At 47.2% G+C, this 18995-nt stretch overlaps 1 long non-coding RNA gene across 2 annotated transcripts in view; it reads right to left on the reverse strand.

The window, feature by feature from the left end:
- Nucleotides 1-3927: 3927 nt before the first annotated feature.
- Nucleotides 3928-18995, reverse strand: part of LOC149122577 (uncharacterized) — a 135695-nt gene continuing 120627 nt past the window's right edge. For both annotated transcript variants that reach the window (XR_016218928.1, XR_016218927.1), the window contains exon 2: nucleotides 3928-4221. This is a non-coding gene — a long non-coding RNA (uncharacterized LOC149122577). The remainder of the gene's footprint in view (nucleotides 4222-18995) is intronic.

Below are 18995 nucleotides of genomic sequence, written 5' to 3' on the forward strand. Positions count from 1 at the left end.
CACTGGGATGGGGACTAAAGGCATAGTGAGGCCTCCTTGGTGGGGGCAGGGAGCCATCTGCAAAGGGTAGGACCAGACCTAAGGTCCAGTGGGATCTGCCTGTCAAGACTGACAGAAACTAAAAACAGCGCCTCCAAGATTTTGGGCAGCCCCCAGTAGAGGACTTAATAGGGCGAACGCAAGCTGCTTCTGGATAATTTGAGATCATAGTTAAGTCTTGCAAAGGCCTCCAAGGAGGCCCATAAACACCTGATTGAATCACTAGGGAAATGTCAGTCATAAAACAGGCCAACCGACTGACTCCCATGACCCAGGCTGTATGTTTAAAGATCACATCCTTGTATTTCAAGTGCATTCATGCTACAAGGGAGTGTGGTTTGTGCCCGGGGGATGTAGGGAGCTGGTAGAAGACTAGAAACATAGATTGGTTAGAGCCCTTTAGGCCTCCGGCTCACTGGGAGCCAGATTCCCTCTGTGTACACTACTCCTCTGGTGCAGAGTGAGCACAGGAGGGGCAGATGCAGAAAGAGAGGAAAGATAGAAGTGGACGCAAAGCTGCTCCAGCTACTGCTGATTTCCGTGGTCCACTGCTAACAAATGTCATCCATGTACATGCTTCTCCAAGTCTAAATAGAGGCCAATTATGGGTTTTGGAAATTGCAGAAACGTGTCAAGAAGAGAAAACCAATGAGAGTCCCATTAGTTCTGCTTCTTCAGGACGTGTAGAGACCCCAGCCCCTCCCCAGTACTGGGCCTGTGATTTTCTGAGTTGCCAGTCACTTTGAAGAAACACAGATGCACTTGGCTTCCCAGAGTCAATACACTTTAGAAATGCCAACATCTCTTGATAAATGTTAATTGACCCCTTTTTAATGCACATTCCTCTAATGGCTGCCACAAACTTTACTTAGAACCTTTGAACTTCTACCAGATATCCCCCTGGCATTTTTATGGCGAACTTTACAAACATTTTGGGCAGTGTAGAATCGCACTGGGCTGTTTTTCTCCCCCAGAATTTCTTTGCACAGTTGCAATTTAGATTTCTTTCCAAAAGCATTCATTGTGACGCGAGCCTTCATAGAATGTGAAGCAAATTTCCCCGCTGGAGTTTGGCTGTAAGCCTAGAGGATGGGCTGCATAAATTATTCCAAATGCCATAGAACCTTGCGTCTGATTTTTTTCCAGAGTCTTTTAAATCTGCGTCAGGATGCCTTGAAGTGAGATGCTGAACAAGCCCAGAGCACATTGCAAGAAAGAGAAACAGTGACTTGCAAAAGAAAATCAGATATCCCTTTTGTGAGGCGGTGTCTTTTGGAATTTAATTAGCTGTCATCTTGAGGAAATGTATGTTATTTGAACAAGTCCAGATCCCAGCAGGTCAAACAGCACTGGAGCAAATAAGAAAGCAGCACTTCGCGGTTCCCGAAAGAAGTTCAAAGGAGGGCTCTGCTATCACAGGAGACCCCCGGGTGGCACCAAGGCCATGAACTCTGGCCGAGGGTGTGTACGCGCCCGAAGGGGGGAGGAGTCCCTGTGGATTTGCTATTGTTTTGCTCTACACCTGGTGTGAAGCTTTATTGAGGCGCTGGCCTGGGAGCTCACTCACTTCAAACAGATTACTGCAGTCAGTTTGATTGCCTTGACGTAAAACTACAACATCTGCGTGAACTGGCAGTCACTCCTCAGAGGCAGGAAAACACTCAGTGCCCACTACATTGAAAGGACAGCCGGTCAGTGAGCGTTTCTTGCCCTTCTCACCATTGTCAAACCAAGGCCCTGCATCACCCAGAGTAGAACATGGAGCACTGTTTACATAGGTCAGTTCCTGCAACAAACTTCTTCTCCCAGTGACACCAGTCTATCAGGCCATGGAATACCTGCCCGTGCACTGCTGCAGGGACAAACTCTATCCACAATCACCTTCTCAAAGCCGGGTTTCTGTATCTATAAAAGGGAGATAAAAATAATACCGACTTCCAAGGATTATTATACTAAATAATCAAAAATATCTAGCTCAGTGTTCACCACCTTACCCAGTAGCTGTACTATCATTATCATTGCATATGAAAGATGTGTTGGTTTTGGTAGCAAAAAGGTGATCTTAGTCCTTAAGAAGCTGAGCTGATGGCAAAAAGCAAAAGAGGGACAATTAACTGAATGAACAGATTGCAAAATGAGTGGTCGTCTGAGAGGAAGACTCCCTCCTAGACAGCCTTCATCATTCTCCTCCTTGGTCAAACTTCCCCACCTGCCTCATCAGCATCACCCTTGCTGCATTCTAAGACATGGAAAGACAAAAGCACAAAGCAAGAGACTTTAAACGTTAAATGGCAGAAAATTGAAAATGAGACACCTAAACACTAGTGTACATGAGGAACAGATGATGGTTATAGGAGTTCAAGAGATGCTTACCTTTTTATCCTGATTTGTTCACGCGCTTAGCATTTTACAGAATAATCCAAGCTTCTGAGTGTTTTTTTAGAAACTGTTTTTTGTGTGTGTTCAATCTTTAGTCTCTCTCTTGCAAAATGAGGAAATTATTCCCCATGCATCTCTGCATAGTTTAAAATAAAATAATAAGATGTAAAATATCTGCTCCTCGTGCAAATGAGCTTCGTAGTAGGGGCCTCTGAGCTGCTTCCACCCACAGAGCATTTCTGACACCAAGAGGGAGGGAGGGCCTCACACCAGTCATTTCTCCAACTCTGTGCACCTTGCCATTCAGTTCAATTCTGACTTTATGCAGTTAGCACAGGCCTCCTGGGGGAAAAGCTCAGTCTCACAAAACTGACACCAATAACAAGTCCCAGGCTACCGGTCCTCAGGTTCAATAACCTGCCAGAACACCTCAGACATCTCCAGGAAACTGTTCACTTATTGCTACCTGTGGACTGTGGCAGAGGTGGGGAACCGTTTTTCTCCATTTGGATAGTTACAACATCATTTGCAAGATATCAACTACCAACTTAAAAATTAGCCTACTAGGGCTAGCGTGTTATAGCCGGGTAAACCTCCAGTTGTGACGCTGGCATCCCATATGAGTGCTGGTTCCAGTCCCAGGTGTAACACTTCCAATCCAGCCCCCTGCTAATGTATCTGGGAAAGCAGCAGAAGATGGTCCAAGTGCTTGGGCCCCTACATCCACATGGGAGACCCAGAAGAAGCTCCTGACTTATGCTCTCCAAACACAGTCATCCAGATTATCTATGCATGTAGGTGTCATTTCAAAGGCTTCACTTTCCACTGCCTTCCTAGGTACATTAGCAAGAATTTGGAGGCAAAACAGAGCAGCCAGGACTCAAACAAACTCTCTGATATGGGATGCTGGCTTTACAAGCAGTGTCTTAACCCCAGAGCACCACTGTATATCTTCTGGCCCAACTGTATATTTTCTTCCAAAGAGACATTCCATGAATATTTGCTGATCACCTTCTAAGAGCCAAATACCATTTTGTGTGCTGGAAATTTAGCAATTTATTTATTTCACAAATATTTATAGAGTGTTGTTTTTGTGCCAGGAATGGCTTCTAAGCACTCTGTAGATGTTAAGTTACTAAATCTTTGTATTATCCCTCTGGGCAGGCCTTCTCACTTTCCCCCTTTCGAGAAGAGGGGGTGGAAGAGCTCAGTGGTTGAGCAACTGGTCCGCAGTTGCCCAGCAGGCCAGAGAAGCAGCCAGATGCAAACTTGGGGTCTTGCTCCTGGCTGCTCTGAGCTGCCTTTGAAACAAAATAGTGAAGAAAACAACAGAAATCTCTGCCTTCCTGTGTTTATATTCTGCTGAGGTGGGACAGACAATGCGTAGCTAGCCAAGGAAGACCTCTGTTTAATACGTTAGAAAATAAATGCTACGTAGAAAAACAAAATGGAGAAGGGACATCAGGAATATTAGGGAAGCTTACTTCTCATTTTAAAGACTTACTTATTGGCCGGCGCCGCGGCTCACTAGGCTAATCCTCCGCCTTGCGGCGCCGGCACACCGGGTTCTAGTCCCGGTTGGGGCGCCGGATTCTGTCCCGGTTGCCCCTCTTCCAGGCCAGCCCTCTGCTGTGGCCAGGGAGTGCAGTGGAGGATGGCCCAGGTGCTTGGGCCCTGCATCCCATGGGAGACCAGGAAAAGCACCTGGCTCCTGACTCCTGCCATCGGATCAGCGCGGTGCGCCGGCCGCAGCGCGCCGGCCTCGGCGGCCATTGGAGGGTGAACCAACGGCAAAAGGAAGACCTTTCTCTCTGTCTCTCTCTCTCTCACTGTCCACTCTGCCTGTCAAAAAATAAAAAAAAATAAAAATAAAAAAAAAATTAAAAAAAAAAAAGACTTATTTATTTATTTGAAAGCAGTGGGAGTGGAGAGAAGAGAGATGGATCTTCCATCTGCTGGTTCACTCCCCAAATGACCACAACAGCCACAGCAGGGCCAGACTGAAGCCAGGAGCCAGAAACTCCATCCTGGTATCCCACAAGGGAGGCAGGGACCCAAGCACTTGGGCCATCATCTGCTGCCTTCTCGGACACATTGTCAGGGAGCTGGATTGGAAGAGGAGCAGTCAGGACCTTACACTAGACGTTCTGACATGGGCTGCTGGCATCACAAGCAGAGGCTTAGCCCACTGCACCGCAAATTGGGACCCCTAATTTCTCATTTTAAACAGGCAATCAGGAAAGGAAACACTGGAGTGATTCACTTAGAGTATTTTAGACAAAGGCAACAGCAGGACGAGGGCCATGCACAGGGACCCTGGGCATGTTCAACAAGCAGCAGGGATGTCAGTGTGTCGAGGGAACAGGACGTTAGAGGGAGATCCGCAGAACTGAGGCCAGAGAGAAGGCAAGGCCAAGCAGGACTCTGAGTGAGGTGAAGTCCACTGGAGAGAACTGACTCCCAAGTTGGAAAGGATGACCCTGGTTTGGAAGTGGAGTGATGGCAGAAACAGGGAGACCCGTCAGGAGAACGTCCTGTAAGATCTAAAGGTTCTAGTGACGGTGGGACCTCACACTCAAGTGATGCGGAAAGGCAAAATTCCTTCTTTTCTTCCGGCTTCCAAGGGGCAAAAGGCTGCCAGGCAGGACCATGTGGCCCTGAATCCAGGAAAGTCAACAGAAAGCTCAAGTTTGGAGGGCAGTTTATGCTGGCAAGTGGGGTGAGGGAAGGCTGGCTGCCTGGCTCCCTGCAGAGCCTAGAGCAGGATTAATTTCCAGGGACTTGGGGGCTGCTCCCAGTTGTCAGCTTCCTGGCCCTGGGGCAGGTAGGGATTATATGGAGATCTCATGTGTAGACCCAGTAAGAGAAGTGGACTTAATTTGCTACTTAAGAAAAGAAACAATCATCCTCTGGCCACAGCCTCAAAACAGCATTTAAAACAAAAGCAGTCTGTGTTACAATGAAGCAGTAAAGATGGTGAGGACTGATCCAACCATGGCTGTATTTGAAGGAAGAGCCCACAGAGTTTGCTAGTGAGTTTCAAATAGAATGTGAAAGTCAAAGGAGCTCACAGGAACTCCAGGGGTTGGGATCTGAATCTGGAAAAATGCACTTGCCTTTAACTAAGAGAGACAAGCCCGCAACATGAGCAAGTTTAGAAGAAAACATTAGAATTTCAGTTGAGGGGCCGATGAAGTGGCATAGTGGGTAAAGCCGCCACCTGTGGTGCTGGCAACCCATATGGGTGCCAATTAAAGTCCCGGCTGCTCCTCTTCTGATCCAGCTCTCTGCTATGGCCTGGGAAAGCAGTAGAAGATGGCCCAAGTGCTTGGGCCCCTGCACCCATGAGAGACCTGTGGGAGACCCGTGGGAGACCCTTGGCTCCTGGCTTCTGATCAGCACAGCTCCGGCTGTTGCGGCCAATCGGGGAGTGAACCAGCAGATGGAAGACCTCTCTTTCTGCCTCTCCTTCTCTTTCTGTGTAACTCTGACTTTTTTAAATAAATAAATAAAATCTTTATAAAAAAGTTCAGTTGAGAGTAGTTTGTGTTTGGTCATTTTTTAAAAATAAGATATCTAAATGAAGTTGTTGAACAGAAAGGGAATTTATAGGTTTAAAGTCAAGAGAGGTGTCTGGACTGGAGACATAAATTTGGGGGTGTTTGACATATTCTTGGTATTTAAAGCCAAGAGACCCAATGAGATCATGCAAGAAGTAGATGTAGATAAAGACAAAATGTGGCTTCATGACTGAATTCTGAAACCCTCCAAAATAAAGAAGTTGTGCCGAGGAGAAGGCAGTGGAACAGAAGGACAGGCAGTGGTGAAGTTGTCTTAGAAGCCAGTGAACAAATATTTCAAGGACAGAAATGTTCAGTCACTGGCAATAAAATATGCAGATTAGACTGGCGCCACGGCTCACTAGGCTAATCCTCCGCCTTGTGGCGCCAGCACACCAGGTTCTAGTCCCTGTCGGGGCGCCGGATTCTGTCCCAACCGGTTGCCCCTCTTCCAGGCTAGCTCTCTGTCGTGGCCAGGGAGTGCAGTGGGAGATGGCCCAAGTCCTTGGGCCCTGAACCCCATGGGAGACCAGGAGAAGCACCTGGCTCCTGCCATCGGATCAGCGCGGTGCGCCGCCCGCAGTGCGCCAGCCACGGCGGCCATTGGAGGGTGAACCAATGGCAAAAGGAAGACCTTTCTCTCTGTCTCTCTCTCTCACTGTCCACTCTGCCTGTCAAAAAAAAAAATGCAGATTAGAAATGACATTAAGGGGCAGACACTTGACCCAGTGGTTAACACATCACTTAAAACACCTGCACATAATACTGGAATCCTTGGGTTTGGGTCCTGGCTCAACTTCTGATTCTAGCTTCCTACTAATGCACACACCAGGAGGTAGCAACGATGGCTCAAGAGGTTGGAGTCCCGTCATTCATGTGGGAGACCTGGACTGAGTTCTATATTCCTGGCTTATGGACATTTTGAGAGTAAATCAATGGATGGAAAAATCTCACTCTGTCTCTGTCTCTTTCTTTCTGTTTATCTCTGACTCTTTCTCTTTCTGTGTGTGTGTGTGTGTGTGTGTCTACTTTTCAAAATAACATTTTAATGATTAAATTTTAAATTCTTAAAAATAAAATAAAGCTGACATGATGGTACTATTTTGACCATCAGATTAAGAAGTTTAAAAACAAATGCTTTGGGGCAGACATTTAGCCTAGTGGTTAGATGCCTGCATTGCAAATACTTGGGTTCAAAGCCTGGTTTCTGACTCCAATCTCCTGCTAATACAGACCCTGGGAGACAGTGGTGATAGCTCAAGTAATTGGGGTGGAGGGGGGGGTGCGGGAGGAAGTACCTAGATTGGGTTTATTACTCCTTGACTTCAGCCCCAGCCCAACCCAACTGTTGCAGGCACTTGGAGTGTGAACATGCTGATGGGAATTCCCTCTCTTTCAGCTTCTCAAATAAATGTTAAAAATGGAAGCTTCATGTTGCCAGACATATAGTGCCATGTTATACCAATTCACACTATAACCAAGAAAACTGGATGGAACTTTCCAGAAAGCAACTTCACCTTACATAAATGGAATTTGTATACAAGGTCTATAGACTTAAACAAAGCATTTCCTTTTCTAAGAGCGCACCCTACTGAGTAAGCCTACAGAAACCTGGACAGGGTTCCATATACACAGGTGTTCTCCACAGGGTTGCATTATTACTGAACAACTGGGAGAAGATTCTGTTTTAAAGAAGGAACATTATTCAGTAAGTTATGAATCTAATATAGAGTGAATATTATGGCCTAGTAAAGTGATGATTCAAAAGTATGTTTCAGAACATGTGACAGTCCCTGTGAACACTATATTAAATAAGGAAAATAAGATAGTGCTCTTGCTCATAGTAGCAACAAAACTAACAGTTACTGTTTATTAGTTGCCTACTGTGTGAAGGGCAGTGCTAATTATCTCTATGCATTGTTTCTAACTCTGCAAAATAGGCATCAACAAGTTCATCAGTTTGACCATACTTCATTTGATATTAAACATTTGGGAGCAGAGGGAGGCACACATGTATAGAAGGATAGCTGATGACTTTTCTCAAAGATCCCTTTCCCATAAAGAAGTTTCAGCAACCTACATGGAAACACAAATGTCAGTTACCAGTCACTCCTAAGGGGGTAGTTCTAGGGGTGACAACAGAACAAGGAAGTGAGCACTCTTTCCTCATTTGTATGGTGACCCCATTGCTATACACCTGCCATCCTAACTACTCAGCTTTCAAAACAAGCATGGCTTTAGAAAGCCCTCGGGCCACCAGATATCTTCTTACTCCTTCAGCAGCCCAGTTGATTGCATCGCAATGCAAAATCCGTGCAGGAGTCAGAACATTTTTGGAAAATTTGTTTTGAATAAGACTAGAGTTCACTTCCTAGAACAACCTTTCCTCTCTTCAATCTGTAACTCATATCTTTTTCATAGTTTCCTTTCTTTATTAAGGTCCCCACGTAATGAAAATTGTGTTTAGCACTTTAAAGTGACCAGAGGAGGGACAGTGGGACAGAAGGAAAGACAGTGGGGTGGGTGTCTTAGGAACCAGTGAGCAAGTTCTCAGGATAGAAATGTTCATCACTGACAATAAAACATGCAGATTGAAAAATGACATTGAGGAGTGACGTTAGGGTGTAGTGGGTAAAACTGCTGCCTGCAATGCTGGCATCTCATATGGGCGCTAGTTCAAGTCCCAGCTGCCTCACTTCCGATTCATCTCCCTGCTAATGTGCCTGAGAAAGCAGTGGATGTTGGTTCAAGTACTTGGACCCCTGCACCCATGTGGGAGATCCAATAGAAGCTCCTGGTTATTGGTTTCAGACAAGCCCAGCTCCAGCCATTACAGCCATCTGGAGAGTGAACCAACAGACAGAAGATTTTCTCTCTCTCTCTAACTCTGCTTTTCAAATCAATCAATCAATCAATCTTTTAAATAATGACATTAAGGGACAGGTGTTTGATGCAGTGGTTAAGACACGCCTTGGGATGCCCACATCCCATATAGGATCTCCTGGGTTTGAATACAGCTTCCTAGTAATGTTACTGGTGAATGGCAGGGTTCTTGTCTTCGTGCAAGAAAGAATTCAGCCGTGAGACAGAGAGTAGTGGAAAAGTAAAATGGCAAAGTTTATTAGGGAAGGGGCATCTGTAAGAACGGATGGGCACCTCTCCAGACAGGACCTGAGAGAGAGTGCCCGGTCGCCCAGTCGCTCGGACTGGGGGGTGGGGAGGAGCAAGGTTACATGGTTGAATGGAGAGATTACACCTGGGCAAGCAGGTGGGTGACTCAGCAGAGAGGCAGAGGGCTGAGCGCAGTCAGGTTGAGGCCGGGGGTTTTTAAGGAGATGGGTCTTTGTCTTCACACATCTCCTCCTGAAACAAAGGATTTTATGGATGTTAATATTAAGAAGCTCCTATCTGAGTTTTCTCCTGAAGGTATCAGACAGGAGGAAGCCTAGCTGGTGCCGTCCTGGGTTTAGAGGAAAGATGAGCAAGACTCCCTGGAGAATAGGGATCCGGAGCAGGGTATTTGAAATGCAGATACTGGGCTGCATCTGGAAGGTTATCAGGCAGAAGGGGTGGGGACCCCCACCTGGCAGGTTATCGGGTAGAAGGTAGCAGGGCGGGATGCGAACACTGGGCTGCCCCTGAAATGTTATCGGGATGACTTTGAGATTCAGATGCATATGCTGGACATAGATGTCTTTTCTATAGGCCTTTATGTCACACACACATAAGCTCATATCTGACTTCCTACCTAGCAGTAATACACACCCTGAGAGGCAATAGGTGATGGCTCCAGGTGGGTTCTGCCACCCATGTGGGAAACCCAGATTGAGTTCTGGGAATACTATGTGCAGACACTCTGCTAGCCCACGGGGGTAGTTGTTGGAGGCACTTGGGAAGATGGCATTAATACCTAAGTCACATGTAGTTCTTGTTCTGGACAGGGAGGTTCAGGAGGAGAAGGCAAGCCCATTACACATACATGCAACGCAATTAGGGTAAGAGCCAAAAACAAAGGTGTATGTAACAAGAACAAGAGGGGCAATATTTGAAGAGGAGGGGAGGAGGGAAACTTCTCAGAGAATGGGGGGTTCACTGTGTACTATGCAAAGAAAACGAGAAAGCGTTCCAAGTAGACAACAGAATACAAACCAAAGTAGAATCCTGAGAGCCATAGAGAGTGTAACTGAAAGGGAGGCACACACAATAGCCACAGGAAGCATAGAAAGCCTGGAATCAGACAAAATGGAATTTAAGGCAAAATATCTCATGAACATTGATTGTTAAGATGGAAGAGATGAAGAAGGAGCACAGTGGGACCTGAGCGGCATAGAAAACAAGCATGGACAATGTCTCCTGATGAGGAGGTGAGAAAAATGGTGAAGAGGAACGTTTGGGCTCAGCAGCAGCCTCAGTGGCTTGGCCAATGGCAGCTATCAGGTGTGAGTTGGGGGGTGAAAGGAAATGAGAACATGCAACAAACATGCAGCCCTGCTTAAGAACAGTTTAGTGACTTCAGAGTGGTAAAAGCACAGTATCTGGGTGTGGGGAGCAACTCGGACTATACTGTTACTGGAATTAAGACTTATTCTATGCATCTGCTCTCCCACAATATGGCGCTGGGAGAGCAGGAAACAGCTTCTACACAGCTGCCTCCAGTTCAACCAATAAACAGCAGGACCTGCTCCTGATTGGAGGAGAGCAGCGTACTCGGCGTGTGGGTAGCAGAGTTGGGATTGGTGGAAGAGGACTATAAAGGAGGAGAGAGACAACATGCACCAGGAACATCTAGCTGAAGGAACACCTGTGCAGCCCCCAAGAGAGCCGGCCGGCGGTGTGCCGCTCCCCTGCGGAAGTGGGGAAAGTGGCAGGGGGCCCGCCCCTCCACGGAGGTGGAGGGACGGTAGCCAACCCGGGAAGAACCAGCAGCAAACCCGGGGAGGGCCGAGTAGACCAAAGAACAGCGCAGGGTTTAGTGTCGTTCCTCCACGAAGAGGGGGAGCGACATAATGGGGCCATGACTCGGATAGGAAACCTAGCAGGGAAGAAGAGGGAAGAAGCGGGAAAATACCGGAGAGAGAGACTAGAAGAGCCTAGGGAAAAGCCGGACGAAAAAGGTGCCGGAAGAAGCTATTGAAAGCCTAGGCATAGACTCGGATACGGACTGTGGGAAAGAAGTTAGGATTTAAAGTGAAAGCAAGAAGAAACTTAGACTCAGATACGGACTGCAGGTTGAAAGTGAAAGTGAAACCTAGAAGAAACTTAGACTCGGATACGGACTGTGGGGAGAAGCCAGGAGAAGTGAGAGGGAAATATTGTTGGAAGAAAAGTTAGGAAACATACCGGGTAGAGAAAAATATGTTAGGGAGGATGAAGCCGCGGGGGCAGGCCGAGGCGGAGACATAAGCTATGTTGGAATTCTTCAAGTCAGCCCGGGGAGCAAAAGGCGAAAAGCTAAACCAGAGGCAGAGACGCGTAAGCCAGGTTGGAATCCGTCACCTGGGGGAAGAGGTGGGGTCCTCTTCTTTTTTAAAGATTTATTTATTTATCCATTTATTTGAAAGAGACAGGGACAGAGTGAGAGAGATATTTCATCCACTGATTCAAACCCCAAATGGCTGCAGCAACCAGGTCTGGGCCAGACCAAAGCCAGGAGCCCAGAGCTCCATCTAGGTCTCCCACAAGGATGGAAGGAGCCCAAGTACTTGTGTCATCTTCTACTGCTTTCCCAGGTGCATTAGCAGGGAGCTGGATTGGAAGCAAAGCAACTGGGACTCCAAATGGCACTACAACTTGGGATGCCGGCGTCACATGCAGTGGCTTAACTTGCTTCACCAAGATGCTGACACCCCCTTTATTTTTCAATACCTGCTCTGTGAATACAATCATAGAGTCCTGTCATCTCCCCAAAAGAGTTCTATGTGCCTGTTACTGAACTATGTTCTGGGCATGATAATATGACAATAAAACCTGTTCTACTGAAGAGGCAAATATTAAGTCTATCATCATGTGCATAAGTGGTCATAGGAGTTATGGGGGGGAGTACATGTTCTAAGGCACATTTAACAGAAGATCCTACCCTCATCTGCAGTCACAAATGTTTTAACAGCAACAACAACAGAAACTGACATATGCGGTAAGATCTCAAGAATGAGTATGGAGGAGTTCTCCAGGCTGAAACCTGATATACGGGAAGATCCTGGGACAGGCAGAAATAGCGCACGTCCAGGATCCAAAAGAAGGCTTACCTGCTGCAGTCTACTGAGAACACAGGGTGGTGCTGGGGATGAAATCATCTAGGGCGTAAGTTCCAGGTGTGCAAAGTTTTCTGATCCTAAAAGTTTTCACATCTGCTTTTTACTCCCCTGCCAAATGTTCACTCTGTTCTGGCTGGGTGACTAGTCGTCCATCAGACCTCATCTTCGACTGTGAAGGCTTCCCCGATTCACACAGTAGAACTGCCCCTCATTTCCTCCATCTTAGCAATCACCACTCAATGCCAACTATTCATTCGAGTCCGCCTTCCAACAGTCAGAGCTCCGGCAGGGAAGGGTGTGGGTCCATTTTGTTCACCACTTTCTGCTGAACTAAGCCTAGTGCCAGCACCAAAAAAGGATGTGTTAAAAGAATCAATGTCTTGCCACATGCAAACTATTCCTGATGTTGGTTTTCTTGTTCAAGCTGAAGCCATAATTCAAACTGTAATAAGCTTGTCACAGGAAATACATGGGCAACTCTAGGAAAACAAAGAAAAAGTCTTTTTGCTTTAACCCCATGTTATCAAACTAGGCATTGCACTATTTATTCAAATATCAGGTTCTGTCAACAAAATGCAGATGCTTTTATCAAGACAAAAAGACTTGGGGCTGAGGCCAATGCTGTAGCATAGGGGGTAAAACCGCCACCTGTTGTGTTGGCATCCCATATAGGTGCTGGTTTGAGTCCTGGTTGCTCCACTTCCAATCCAGCTCTCTGCTATGGCCTGGGAAAGCAGTGGAAGATGGCCCAAGTCCTTGGGTCCTGGCATCCACATGGGAGACCTGGAAAAAATCTCCTGGCTCCAAGCTTGGTATTGGCACAGTTCTGGCCATTGCGGCCATCTGGGAAGTGAACCAGCAGATGGAAGACCTCTCTCCCTCCCTCTCTCTCTCTCTGCCTCTATGTAGCTCTGCCTTTCAAATAAATAAGTAGATCTTTAAAAAAAAAAAAAAAAGACGAAAAGACTTGAACCAACATTGGCTCTCTTTTCTGGCTTAACAGCTCATTCCCCATGGAGACCGACCTCTTACATGACTATTCAGGCCTGCTGGGTTATAAGATCTGGAGAGTAACCGACAGCATTGCCTATTGCATGAGTAGGTTTGTTGTTACTATAATAAAATGCCTGAGGCTGCGTATTTGGTAGGAGAAAGAATTTTCCTTGGTTCACAGTTCTGTAGACTGGAAGTTCACACCGCATGGTGCAGGCTCTTGTCAAGGCCCTTTTGGTGGTGTCACATTATGACAGATGCCATCAGATGACAGCATGAGTGACAGGGAGAGATCACATGGGGGGACAGGATGCTAGAGAGTAAGTGATTCAGGGGCAGAATCATGCTTTTATAACAACTGTCTTGAGAACTAACCAGGGTCCCACAAGAACTACTTAATCCCTTCTGAGAGCATTCTTTCCAACCACCTAAACCAGCCCTCCCCCACTGCTAGCCCCACCTCTTAAAGTTTCTAGACTCTCTTTAACATCATCACACTGGGGCCCATGCTTCCAACACATGAATCCTCGGGGGAATGCTTTCAAATCATATCCAAACCATAACATCTATTGACCGAGAGAGATCTCTGGCTATGATATGGGCCATACCAGGTCCTAGTTTGAGTTCCTTGAAAGACAAATTCTGGACATGGATGACAGATGTAAGTTTATTTGGGAAGTCATCCTAGGAAACAGTATATTAAAGCCACTAAGCTGAGCAATGAAGAGTGGATGTTTTCCTGAGAGACCCTGTGGGTCTCAGAGTTACCACACTGTGGATCAAGGAAGCTGAGGTAAGTGCCAGCAGCTCACACAGCTTATTTGGGGAGGGTGGGGTGGGTCTTTTGCACTCCCACCCTGCCCTTCTAGAATCCTGGGAATCAAGAGACCTCATTTGAGCCAAGGTAAGAAGGGTAAGGCATCAAGACAGTGAAGCCCACAAAATAAAATAGAATTATACATTTTTACTGATTGGTGTTATTTGCAAGACAATGTTTTTGGCATCCTGGTGGTCACTACTCAGTATGCAGTCTCATTTGTCATTTTCACACGTGAACATGTAACTGGTGGTGTGAGCAGGTTCGCGGTGCACTGTACCAGCTTGCCCCAGGCTAGTGACAGGGAACATTCGCAGGACAACCAGTACCTGAAGCCAGTTTCTGACTGTGTGACATGCCTCAAGGGACAACAGAAGCCTAGGATTCACGTGAGGCCAGTGCCTCACAGCTCAGGAAAGCCACCTGGGTAGATGTGTCCTTATCTGAGTGCCCAGCTGTACAGCAGCTGAGGGAATACCTTGCAACCACAGAACCACTGGGCGAAGTGTTGAAGGACATCTGGTTCCTAGGAGGAACGAGATGACAGCTCGGGTTCTGCAGCCAGCTCCTCCCTGTCCCAGGGTGCTACATTCCCCCACATCCTGTGGTTGTTCTTGAGAACTGCACGAACGAAAAGGGTGGGAAATGGGTTGGTCCAAGGCCACCTGGGGAACTATCCTCCAGGAGGTCAAGTTTTTTGTTTTTGTTTTTGTTTTTAAATAGTCTGACAATGAAGTCATTCCAATCCCTATCAAACCCACACATGTGTGTCTCAGTAACTTTCCCGTTTGCTTTATTTCATTACAGTCTGACTTCCATATAAAATGCTTCATAAAAAATACTTCATAATTCCTGATTATTCAAATTTCCTATAGACCTTTGGGACTACTATCCAGATTTGAAAAAAGCCCAATAATCAAAGTCATACTCTCAAGTTTTCTAGGCATAAACTTTTTCAAAAGCATCTTTATTTATTAACTTTCATTTTATTTGTAAGACAGAAAGAGGAAGAGAGAATGGCTCATTCCACAAATGCCTTCAGTAGCCAGGACTGGGCCAGGCTGAACCCAGGAGCCCAGAACTCAGTCTGAATTTTCCATGTGGGCGGCAAGAGCTCAAATACTTGAGCCATCACATACTGCCTCCCAGGGAACACATTAGCAGGAAGCTGGATGGGAAGCAGTGTAGCTGGCACTCCAGCCAGCCATTCTGAGGTGTGAAGCAGGGGCCCCAGTGGCGGCTCCACCACTGCACCAAATGCCTGTCCCAGGAGACTCTTCTGTGCATTGCCATTCAGAGGATCTTTCTGATTGTGAATCCAGGAAGGAAACTAATTCCTGATGCTTCAAGAATTCAATGAAGTCCTCTGAAACATCAAGTGTGAACATGGTAATAGCACATTTTCCATATCAGAAACTAACCAAGGGCCAGTGCTGCGGCACAGCAGGTTAAGCAACTGCCTGCATCCCACTTGGGTGCCAGTTCAAGTCCTGGCTGCTCCACTTCTGATCCAGCTCTCTGCTGTAGCCTGGGAAAGCAGTAGAAGATGGCCCAGGTGCTTGGGCCCCTGCACCTACATGGGACACATGAAAGTCCTGGTTCTTGGCTTCAGCCTAGCCCAGCCCCAGCCATTGCAGCCATTTGGGGAGTGAACCAGTGGATGAAAGACCTCTCTCTCTCTCTATCTCTATCTCTCTCTATCTCTATCTCTCTCTCTATCTCTGCCTTTCAAAATAAATCATCTGGGGGCTGGCACTGTGACGTAGCAGGTAAAGCCACTGCCTACAATGCCAGCATCCCATATGGTTGCCAGTTTGAGCTCAGGCTGCTCCACTTCCAATCTAGCTCCCTGCTAATGCACCTGGGAAAGCAGCAGAAGATGGCCCAAATACTTGGGCCCTTGCACCCATGTGGGAGACCTGGAAAAAGTTCTGCCTGCTAGCTTCATCTGCTCAACCCTGGCCATTGCAGCCATTTGGGGAGTAAACCAGCAGATGGTATATTTCTGTTTTTGTCTCTGTCACTCTCTCTGTAACCCTGCCTTTCAAATAAAATAAAATAAATATTTAAAAAAATTTTTTAAAGATTTTATTTATTTATTTGAGAGGTAGAGTTACAGACAGTGAGTGGGAGAAACAGAGAGAAAGATCTTCCTTCCGTTGGTTCACTCCCCAGTTGGCTGCAACAGCCAGAGCTGCTCTGATCCGAAGCCACAAGCCAAGAGCTTCTTCCTGGTCTCCCACATGGGTGCAGGGGCCCAAGGACTTGGGCCATCTTCTACTGCTATCCCAGGCCATAGCAGAGAGCTGGATTGGAAGAGGAGCAGCTGGGACTAGAATCAGTGCCTATATGGGATGCCAGTGCTGCGCAATGGCGTTGGACCCAAATAAAATAAATCTTAAAAAAAAAAAAGGAAATCAACCAATGCTTGATGACATAGGAAAAGAATGAGATTATTGATCTTACTACATGATTCAAGCAATAAGAAAAGTAAGGGGCTGGTGTCATGACGCACTAGATTAATCCTCCACCTGCTGCACCGGCATCCCATATGGGCGCCGATTCTAGTCCCGGTTGCTCCTCTTCCAGGCCAGCTCTCTTCTGTGGCCCAGGAATATAGCGGAGGATGGCCCAGGTGCTTGGACCCTGCACTCGCATGGGAGACCAGGAGGAAGCACCTGGCTCCTGGCTTCGGATTGGCACAGCTCCGGCCGTTGCGGCCATTTGGAGGGTGAACCATCAGATGGAAGACCTTTCTCTCTCTCTCTGCTTCTCCTTCTCTCTATATATAACTCTAACTTTCAAGTAAAATAATTTAATTCTTTAAAAAATAGTTTAAAAAAAAGTTTGTGGAAAATGGTCTTAAGAGGTAGGCTATTTTTGTGAAAAAAAAAAAACATTTTGAAATCCAAACATAGTTCTTTTATTTAAGATTTATTTATTTATTTGCAAGTCAGTTGGGGGAGGAGATACTGATCTTCCATCCACTGGCCCACTCCCCAGATGGCCACAATAGCTAGGGCTGGGCCAGGACAAAGCCGGGAGCCAGGAACTTCATTTGAGACTCCCACATAGGTAGCAGGGGCCCAAATACTTGGAGCTTCTTCCCCAGGCCATTAGCAAGGAGCTGGATTGGAAGTGGAGCAGCTGGGACACGGGCTGGTGCTACAGGCAGCAGCTTTACCTGCTGCACAACAATACTGGCCCCCAAACATAGTTTTTTCCTAACACTCATTTGCTATGAGCTTTTAGAAGACCTTTCATACAACTGAAAAAGATCTCACTTTGGGCCAGCGCCATGGCTCACTAGGCTAATCCTCTGCCTGCGGTGCTGGCACCACGGGTTCTAGTCCCCGTTGGGGCGCTGGATTCTGTCCCAGTTGCTCCTCTTCTGGTCCAGCTCTCTGCTGTGGCCCGGGAGTGCAGTGGAGGATGGTCCAAGTGCTTGGGCCCTGCACCCGCATGGGAGACCAGGAGGAAGCACCTGGCTCCTGGCTTCGGATCAGCACAGCGCGCCGGCCACAATGCACTGGCCGTAGCGGCCATTTGGGGAGTGAACCAACAGAAGGAAGACCTTTCTCTCTGTCTCTATCTCTCTGTGTCTAACTCTGCCTGCCAAAAAAAAAAAAAAAAAAAAAAAAAAAAAAAAAAAATCTCACTTTGAAAAACGAAAGCATGTAGTATACACTAAGGCAACTTCAAAAAACATGTCCGGGGCCAGGGCTGTGGCATAGCAGTTAAAGCCATCACCTGCAGTATTGGCATCCCATATGGATGCCAGTAAAAGTCCTGGCTGTTTCTCTTCCAATTCAGCTGGCTCAAGTCCTTGGGCCCCTGCACCTGCATGGGAGACCCAGAAGAAGCTCCTAGATCCTGGCTTTGGATCAGCGCAGCTCTGGACGCTGCAGCCATCTGGGGAGTGAACCAGCAGATGGAAGACTCTCTCTCTCTCTCTCTCTCTCTCTGCCTCTGCCTCTCTGTAACTCTACCTTTCAAATAAATAAATAAATACATAAATCTTAAAAAAGAAAAGAAACACATCCAGCCAGTGTTCTTCAGCCCGGGCTCTGTGGGACTCAAGATCTGCCTGATGCCTCTTCCCTGGTCCATTCTGCACATTCTTGGCCAGTAACATGCTTGTCCTGGAGATTCCTAGTTCACAGCGGCCGGTTAACTCTCTTCCCCTTTCTGTCACTCTCCCATGGCTTGCTAAAGCTCATGGAATGAAACCCCAAACCCTGGAGTACCCCACACGCATGTCTCTTAATAGTCTGCCTTGGGCTGGCCCTCCTTCCCCAGCAGCCTGGCCTCCTGGTCCGCCCACAGGCCACCACGCTCTCAGGCTGAGGGTCTTTACACAGTATTTGCTGACCTCTTTGGGGAACACCCTTCCTCCTCAACCAGACTGTCCTTCTCCCTGCAGTCAGAACTCTGCCCGCAAGCATTTGCTCACAGCCACCCTCGTATCTCTTACGACCACCCGACGTGCCCTCTGTGACTTATGTGTTTACTTGTGGCCTCTCCAAAAGAAGCGCCGTGAAGAGAGAGAATTATCTCAACACTCAGTGTCTGCAAGAGTGCCCAGAAATGGCTATTCAAGAAATAGTGGTTGAATTTATTAAAATGGATAAATGACTGAAAGACTGACATGCTTGGCTTCCCCTGTCCGTGTCTGAAATACTACCTCTGTCTCTGATATTTAGCGTGGCCCCCTGGGTGGAGGCTACAGTCAAGCCCGCTTCAGTGAAGGCAAGAGCAGCAGCCCCTTAGAGACGAGCACCCAGAAGCATCCCTTCTGCTGGTCTTTTCCTCTGACAAACCTGCACGTAGCATGGTTCCCAGGTCCGCATGCTTAGGGAGGGTCAGGATTCCCTGGGTGGATCACGCACCGTTGGCTCTGTCTTCCTGCCTTACCCTGCTCTGAATCCCCTCCTCTCCTACCTGAGAATCTCT

This window comes from Oryctolagus cuniculus, chromosome 13, assembly GCF_051225735.1.
Source record: "Oryctolagus cuniculus isolate XC-2025 breed Fujian yellow rabbit chromosome 13, ASM5122573v1, whole genome shotgun sequence".
In the NCBI taxonomy this organism is placed as follows: Eukaryota; Metazoa; Chordata; class Mammalia; order Lagomorpha; family Leporidae; genus Oryctolagus; species Oryctolagus cuniculus.